Below are 7,500 nucleotides of genomic sequence, written 5' to 3'. Positions count from 1 at the left end.
AAAGCATTTTAAGAGAAGTTGGTTGAATAACCCTTCCAGTAAGACACATCCTTGCTTGTGACAGTGGATAAATCACCATTGACACCCATAGCTCTGGTCTATGCATGACAATGAGCAAACTATTTCAGCTTTATTTCTAAATCAATGTCTGAAAATTGTGTTGACTAATGGTGGAAATGGTTAGTGCGATGTAATTTAGATTTTACCATCTGAACTAGACCATGCTGAGCTCCAGGTACAGGCAACATTTTTAACACTGCTTTATGATTTTATACCTTCTCCCTCAGCCTCCACTGTGAGAAGGTCCTGATGTGTTTTATGGTGCCACATAACTTGATTACGGTAAACTCATGACTGCTATCTTTACTAATGCAACAAACCGGCCCGGGTGTGCACATGTGTGTGTGAGAGACAGTATGTGTTTGTGTGCATGTGTGTGTGTGTCTGGGAGCAAGTGGGTGACTGTGAGTGTGTGACTGAGTTTATGAGAATCAGTCTGGGAGAGTGTGTTTTCTGGCGGCTAGTTGGCTGAGGCGTGACTGACTGGCATTCCTGGATGGGGTAGAGATTAACAGTGAGGAAGTGGCCAGAACAGTGTAGCAAACATGTAAGACATTACCATGCAAGACACCCCAAACATCACTGAAGAATATAACAGAGGGGACCTCAATATCATAGTGTCCTTTTTTCTCTTTGTTTAAGCTGACTGAGCACAAACATTGATGTGTGTTAAGCGCACAGGGCCAGGAGGGAAAGGATTAGGTGGCATTGCAATCTGGAGAGAGGGAGAGAGCGAGAGCAAGAGAGTGAAACAAGCAGTGAATAAATCCATTTGTTACACACTACGGTCGTAAAGCCAGACCCACAGAGAAGGTCAGTCCTAAAACCAACCCAGTCCATCTGCCGGTCTGAGCAATTATCACCCAAACCAGGCCTTTACACCAAAACCTCACTCTTACTACACATGTTACAGGGCTGTTTAGAAAATCATTTACATTCACAGTGGGTTTCATCAGGCATCGGAGTGTTTTTGTAGACTGGATACACAAACTACACAAGAATAACACCCACAGTCATTCTGGACACAGACAGGTTAGATACAGACAGGTCAATCACTGACACAGAGGCACATCAGATATTGACACAGACAGGTCAATTATGGACATGGAGATAGACAGGTTAGACAAAGACAGGTCAGTTATTGACACAGACACAGACAGAGGTAGATCAGTTATAGACATGGAGATAGACAGGTCAGTAATGTACAGAGAGTCAGACAGTCATGACTGTATGGTGACAGTTCACACTCATTATCAATTGAAACTAAAGGCAGGTGGATGAGTCCATTCTCTGAACCAACAGAGAACTGCCAACTCTGTGTTTAGAACTGTCAAAATAAAGGAAACCGCAACAGAAAGTGTCTTCTCAAATTCTCAGTTCAGGTTCAGCGTACCTTCTCTCCACCTCTCCTCTCACCGCCAAAACAACGGGGTCCGTTCATTAACAGACAAACTTAAAAAACACATAGATACACAGTGACCAACCACTGGACTGCAGCTCTGTTCAGTTTCAGTTGCACTTCTGTGAGGTTACAACTGTGCGACACCTCTGTGAGAGATTCAATGTAATTTCAGTCTTACAAAAAAATGACAGATAAAGAGAATGCTCTCATTTATTTTGTGTGTGTGTGTGTGTGCGCGTGTGTGTGTGCGTGTGTGCGTGTGCGCGCGCGCTAAGGGAAGATCAGTGTTGTTGATCTTAACACCCCTGTATTTAGCTGCTGGTGGAGAATCTTCGCCTTGGGCCGTGACATAGCTGAGATTCCTGCTCTGGCTCCACTCAGGCCTGAGAGCATGCTCAGGCTGCCTCCCTCCCCCAGCTCCACTGCTCTGTCCCTGGGGTAAACTATCCACCCTCATCCCCTCTCTGCCCTCCTGCCTCGCAGAGAACACTCAAATACAGTCTCCTACAGTAAGTGAGCAAGTAGGACAGACAAACAGAGAGAGAGAGAGAGAAAGAGAAAGAGAGAGAGAGAGAGAGAGAGAGAGAGAGAGAGAGAGAGAGAGAAATATGTTTTTGGTCTCCTGACTGCTTCAACAGACATGCCTGGTAATAGGAAAAAAATGCACCTAACATTTGTGACAGTTTGTGAAAACAGCCCCTATTTTAGCGACTGGTCCATCCCAAACTGGTAAGCGCCTTAATTAGATCAGTTTGTCAGTCCATCAGTAGACTTCAGTGGGGCTGAATCAAACTGTCCCCTGTGCCGCACAGCTGTGGATGTTCTGTATGTGTCCTGTGTGGGGGGGGGAAACAATAACAACAAAACATGCAGCTTCATCTTACACAACCCATCAGTCATACATACTGTATATAAGACACAAGACACAAAGCTTCAGCAGACGTGACGGAGAGGAAGTCTCTCGTTCCGCCATTCTGAGCATCTTTTTTTAAGACACGCGGGAGATGCTAATCGCACAGATTGCGGTTGTCTATCAGATGGAAAAGACCACAGGAATGAAGAGAGAATGGGCAATTCGTTCTCCACGGCTGTCACTGTTCACCTTCTGTGTCACAGCCCAGAGGACAAACAGATTACAAACCGCATCAGCCCAGCTCACAGAACACATAGATTACAAACCGCATCAGCCCAGCTCACAGAACACATAGATTACAAACCGCATCAGCCCAGCTCACAGACCACATAGATTACAAACCACATCAGCCCAGCTCACAGACCACATAGATTACAAACCGCATCAGCCCAGCTAACAGAACACATAAATTACAAACCGCATCAGCCCAGCTCACAGAACACATAGATTACAAACCGCATCAGCCCAGCTCACAGACCACATAGATTACAAACCACATCAGCCCAGCTCACAGACCACATAGATTACAAACCGCATCAGCCCAGCTCACAGAACACATAAATTACAAACCGCATCAGCCCAGATCACAGACCACACATCTCACAGAACACACAGATTACAACCCGAATCAGCCCAGCTCACAGACAACACAGATTATAAACTGCATCAGACCAACTCACAGACCACACAGAGACCAGGCTCCAAAACCACTCACAGACAACTAAGGCTCCATATAGAAAGAACACAAGGGAAGAAAAAGAGAAGGATTGGTAAGAACCAGAGAGAGAGAGAGACAGAAACAAAAAAGAGATAAATGTACAGAGAGCCACCATGAGAGACAGACAAAAGTTTACATGCTGAAGATCTGAGAGGAACATGCGGGCAAAAAGCCTTTTTGTCATGGATTCAAACATAATGCATGTATGTGGTATGTAAAGGAGAGAACAATATAAGGTAAGACAGAGACACTGACATACACTCTAATGACAACACATAAATATCACAGTGCCACACCACTGAGGGGCATTTCTCAGCACACACACGCACAGAGCCTAGCCGTTATTAGAGGATAGACAAGGAGCAAATAAGAAAGCTGATCACGCCCAATCATTTCCCCTGAGTAAAGGAGGGGAGGGGCGTGGCTTTGCCCTTCAAATCATCTATCTGTGTGTCACCTCTCCTCTCCTCTTCTTTTCTTTCTTTAGGTTCCTGTTGTTTCACTCTCAGTCACTCCCATTCTGTCCATTTACTTTAGCCCTCAGTCTGAGCTGAGCTGGGAATGGGAGCCGTGCAATGTGTACCACCAAAAAAAACACAAACAACGGGGGTGTGTGTGTGTGTGTGTGTGTGCTTGTTAAAGTGTCTAGCCCAAAGACATTCACAGTAACAGATATGGAACAAATTTCTTTCAGTTGACCAAATTGAGAGGGGGATGGGAGGGTGTGTCTCAATTTTTACAACCACCTGTCTGATTTTACCCCCTCTCTCACTGATACCTCCATTTTCCACAGCCCGTCATCATCTTCTCTACACTAACGTCTCCTTCAATCATTTCTCCAGTCATGTCCCACATTTGCAACAGTTTTGAGACATGGAAATGAAAATACTAACCAGAAATGAAAAACACTGGTACTTGAACGAAAACAAAAGAGACCAAAATAAAAATTTCTACACTTGGAAAAAAGAAAAGTTAAAATCTGGGTAACCAGATAGTCCTGTTTGATCTTCCCATCCATGTCATCCCACAAAAAGAATGTTCTGGTTCAAAGTGCTCAGTTCCACATGCTCCTGTAAATCTCTTGGTCAAAGTAATACAAGCCACAAAGTAAAAGTAACTGATCTGTAGAAATTACACAAACAAACCAAATGACTAATACACCCCCCTGGCACTTCTCACACTTCACCAGACAGTAACCATCTCCGGTCACACACACTGTCAGCTCTACATGCTCATGTGTCTCACTGAGGATGCAAGAGGAAGTCAGGGACTAGAGAGATTACCATACTCTACAGTATGAAGGCCAGAATACTGTATTCCACAGCATGAAGGTTGGTTTTTCATTCTCTAAAGAGGGAGGGCTCGTTTATGGTATTCTAAAAGCTATAGGGGATATTTCTAACTGCATTTTATATATGGAAACGGGATCACAAAGATAATTGATTGTGAGAGAAGCTGTACATTGGTTTTAGGGCTGGTTTACAAGCCCCGTTTATGCATGAACAGGGAGTAGTTTACTGTGACAAGGTGGAAAAAAGAGAGAAAGAGAGAGAGAGAAGGAGAGAGAGAGAGTGAGAGCGAGAGACAGAAATATTCATATCTCCTCAGTAAACTCTGACTGTTGTCTGCTCTGGTCCAGCACTTTACTCATGAGAGAAATCGAGAGAGAGACAGGGAGAGAGGAACTGAGAGGAAGAAACAGAGAGAGAGAGAAAGAAAGAAACTGAGAGAAAGAAAGAAAGAGAGAGAGAGAGAGAGAGAGAGGGGGGGGGGGGCATCTTCATGGGGAGACTAAAAGGAAAAAAGATGAGGTTGTTAATCAGAACACTGTCAACATCTCATCAGTTCAACAGAGGTGGAAGGACATTGTTCTGTCCTTCATAACACCTCCCTCTCTCTCTCTCTCTCTCTCTCTCTCTGCTCCAAATGTATCCTCATCCTCCTCTCCTAAATAACTTCTTTTTCCTGTGTGTGTTAACTGCTCTCTGTCACTCCCCTGCCTTCATCAAGTCCTTCTTCTCTTTTCAGTACCTCCATCACTCTTGTTTTCCTTGGTCTACCCGAACTATCTACTCCTTTTTTTCCTCCCATCCACCCTTCACCCTTTCAATCTCTCTCCTCCTTACATCAATGGCTCCCCAAAAGAAAACTCCATGCAAAAGATTTTGAGCGGTGAAATATGAGGTCATCAGACCCCTCCCATAAAAATTCCATGCAAAAGCTTTTTAGAGCTGCTCTGACATTTGGATTTCTGGGTGTTCCACAATGCCAGCACAATCCCAACTCTGCACGACCCCCCGATTTCCCCCCTCACGCTCTTTCTCAAACACACACACAGACACACACAGACACACACAGGCAAACAGCTGACACATGCTCAACATGGGACTTCAGACCAGCCAAAGTGTGTTACATAAGTGTATTAAAATGCCAAGACCCCCTGTCTGCCCCCTGAAGCATCCTGTCTGTGTAACTGCTGGAGTGCTGGAGTCTCTTTATGTGAAGGCTCTTAGGTGACCAGGCTGCTCTTCTGTATGTGTACCGCATATAGATGTCAAAGCCATTTGTTTAGACCCTCCTCCTGTTCGGTAGACAAGACTAAAGGTTGTGCTGTGACGAACAGGGCGTTTTCTCCTCTTTTTGCAGTGATTTAAGAGACTTTGTGTTGATGGTGTCTGAGAGACAGTGCAGAAAGAATGTGTCACATACTGGAGACCAGAGAGCCATCGTTCTCCATGATGAACATATAATGTCAGGACAGTCTTTAGCCTAAACAGTGGAGAGACACACTCAGACTGGTGTTACCAGCTTCACAGATATGGCTTTTCTGTGTGAGCCCCCCCACCCCACCCCCCCCAAAAAAATACAAATACAAAAACAAAAAAGGTTATGCTTTCAGGTTATGATTTAGCTTCATTTTTTGGTTGTGTATGAACAAACAAACAAACAATGATGTTCCTCATCACAGGAAAAAAAGAAAAAAGAGAGAGAAGAAACCAAATCCACAGAGAGAGCTTGTTATGCTCTCAAACACACACTCACACCCACTCTTTAAAGCCCCTGGGAGTCACACTCAGCAATCACATCTCACACACCCTCTATAACAACCCCATCCATCAGCCCAGTCAACACACACACACACACACACACACACACACGACTCCCAGCCACCACTATAACCTCCTCCCTGCCAATGAGAACCTTCAGAACATTTCTGTAATGTTCATCTGACCCTCACCCATGTTCATTAACTTTTCAGGAGAGAGTACAGGTCAAAAGGCTCTTCTCTCCTTTAACCATTTCTCTTCCTTTCATTCTGTCCCCCTTCATCTTCTTTCTCTTCCTTTCGCAAGGTGCAATTTTATGCTGGAGAACCAATCACATAGTAGAAACAGAGAGAATGCTGAATGGTGCTTTTTGTCTCTGCTAGACAGGACAACAGAGATATGAACAAAAAGGCCGCAAAATATAAGCCATATCACTGTAGTTATCATTCTACATGAATACAGTATGGACTAGAGTATGACTAGAATAAGTTGTAGCTGAGATATTCATTGGATTAAAGCGTGACACATGGCTAGAGCGGAGATCATTACAGAATGGCTTTATAACTGCAGTATGAATGAATACTGTATGTATATGTGGTGGAAGCTTGTCCAAATCTTCAGAGTAGAGTGACATATGCACACACACAAGCATGCACGCATGCACGAACGAGAGCGAGAGGTAGATACATGGACATGCACAGAAACACAATCATACGACAAACATACACACAGAATATTCACAGGGGAGCCTACATACACATTTAGAAGCAGATGGCTATATTCTCTCGCTCTCTCTCAGACAAACAGGCACACACGCAGACTGACAGACACACACAGACACACAGGCCCAGCACATGCCCTGACACAGGTACCACCACTGGAGGAGGTGAAGCACACAGCAGTCTAATCCCAGACTCCCCATTCAGAGGACTCAAACTCACAAATGCACCTCCTCTTCACTGCACTGATTAGGACCACATGGACCCCCCTGCTCCTCCATCTGTGTGTAAATGGTTCAGTCCATACACAGGAGAGAGAGAGAGAGAAAACAACTCATGGACTATCCAATCCTTGGGGAGACTGGCCAGATGGGGTGTGGGGGTGGGGGGTGCAGATGACAAATTAGTCACTTTAACGGTTGAGCCTTATCAAAAATCAAGAAATCAAGCCATCCTCCTTATTAATGGGAAAAAATGGGTTGAAATAAAAAGGGAAGTGAAGGACAAAGTGTTTTCTGGCCTTCTGTTCTTGTATGAGGAGACAGACCGCACAATAACAAGGCCTCAGACCTAGGCCAACACACGCGCATACATGCGCGCACACACACACAAACAAACACAAACAGAGAGAGAGAGAGAGA

The 7,500-nt window shown here is 44.6% G+C and overlaps 1 protein-coding gene across 1 annotated transcript in view; it reads right to left on the bottom strand.

Annotated features, from left to right (window-relative positions):
* Nucleotides 1-7,500, bottom strand: part of plxnb1b (plexin b1b) — a 59,116-nt gene that overhangs the window by 43,047 nt on the left and 8,569 nt on the right. The gene's annotated exons all lie outside the window — the stretch shown is intronic.

Source organism: Chanos chanos, chromosome 6 (genome assembly GCF_902362185.1).
Source record: "Chanos chanos chromosome 6, fChaCha1.1, whole genome shotgun sequence".
Lineage (NCBI taxonomy): Eukaryota > Metazoa > Chordata > Actinopteri > Gonorynchiformes > Chanidae > Chanos > Chanos chanos.
The sequence above is the reverse complement of the archived record's forward strand: the minus strand, read 5'-3'. Positions and strand labels throughout refer to the sequence as shown.